The sequence below is a fragment of the Pteropus vampyrus genome, unplaced genomic scaffold (genome assembly GCF_000151845.1).
Source record: "Pteropus vampyrus isolate Shadow unplaced genomic scaffold, Pvam_2.0 Scaffold77, whole genome shotgun sequence".
Classification (NCBI taxonomy): Eukaryota; Metazoa; Chordata; class Mammalia; order Chiroptera; family Pteropodidae; genus Pteropus; species Pteropus vampyrus.
The window spans coordinates 2,918,571-2,919,456 of NW_011888858.1; the positions used below are offsets into that span (position 1 = coordinate 2,918,571).

Genomic DNA, 886 nt, shown 5'->3' on the forward strand with positions numbered 1-886 from the left:
TGCTTATTGTCTGTCTTCCTCCCTCTAGATTATCAGCTCCACAAAGTCAGGGACCTTATATGTCTCATTAGCTCCTGTTTTACTCACACTAGGGCCTGGCAATTGGTAGGCACTCAATTAATATTTGTTGAATAAACTGAATGAATGAGGGTAAATTGAAAGACAAAAATAGTTATCTATGTGAATATGAATGTGTTGTGTGTGTATACCTTTATTTATACTTGATTTATTTCACAAAAGGTAGCTTATAAGAAGCATCTGACCTAGAATCTAGGAATCAATTTTTCATTTTATTTTATTTATTTATTTTTTTAAAATGCCTATAGCACCTGGTATTCCTAAGTGGTCTCCCATTCAAGTACTAACCAGGCCCGACCCTGCTCAGCTTCCGAGATCAGACGAGATCAGGCACGTTCAGGGTGGCATGGCTGTAGACAGTTTTTTATTTTATTGACATTTATGCCATTTTCAGTATGATCTGCTTATTCAATTGCAGTAAAGGACATAGATTTCACTTTTGGCCTTCATTGACTATATAAAATGGATGCTTCTTTTTTTCCTGTCTGTCATACTATTATTAACCTATTGCAACGATTGCTAGCTATTTATCGAATTAGCCACCAACTAAAAACAAAGTATATACTTTATCAGCAAAAAAAAAAAAATAAAAAGGAAAAATCAGTGAGTTTTCTTTAGTATTTTTTGTTTTTGTTGTTATTATTCACCTACCAGTCTTATTTCCATAATATGTGAAATTTTAATAAATTTGCATCCCTGCCCATATTTATGACCAGTGAAGACATGTAAAAAGAGAGGTCAGACTAAAATTTTTAAATGACATAATTATAATGCACAGTGCCAGATCCCAAATTGCCTACTGTCCCTG

At 33.5% G+C, this 886-nt stretch overlaps 1 pseudogene; it reads right to left on the reverse strand.

Moving 5' to 3' along the window:
* Positions 1 to 317: 317 nt before the first annotated feature.
* On the reverse strand, positions 318 to 436 carry LOC111741379 (annotated as a pseudogene).
* Between the last annotated feature and the right edge of the window lie 450 nt (positions 437 to 886).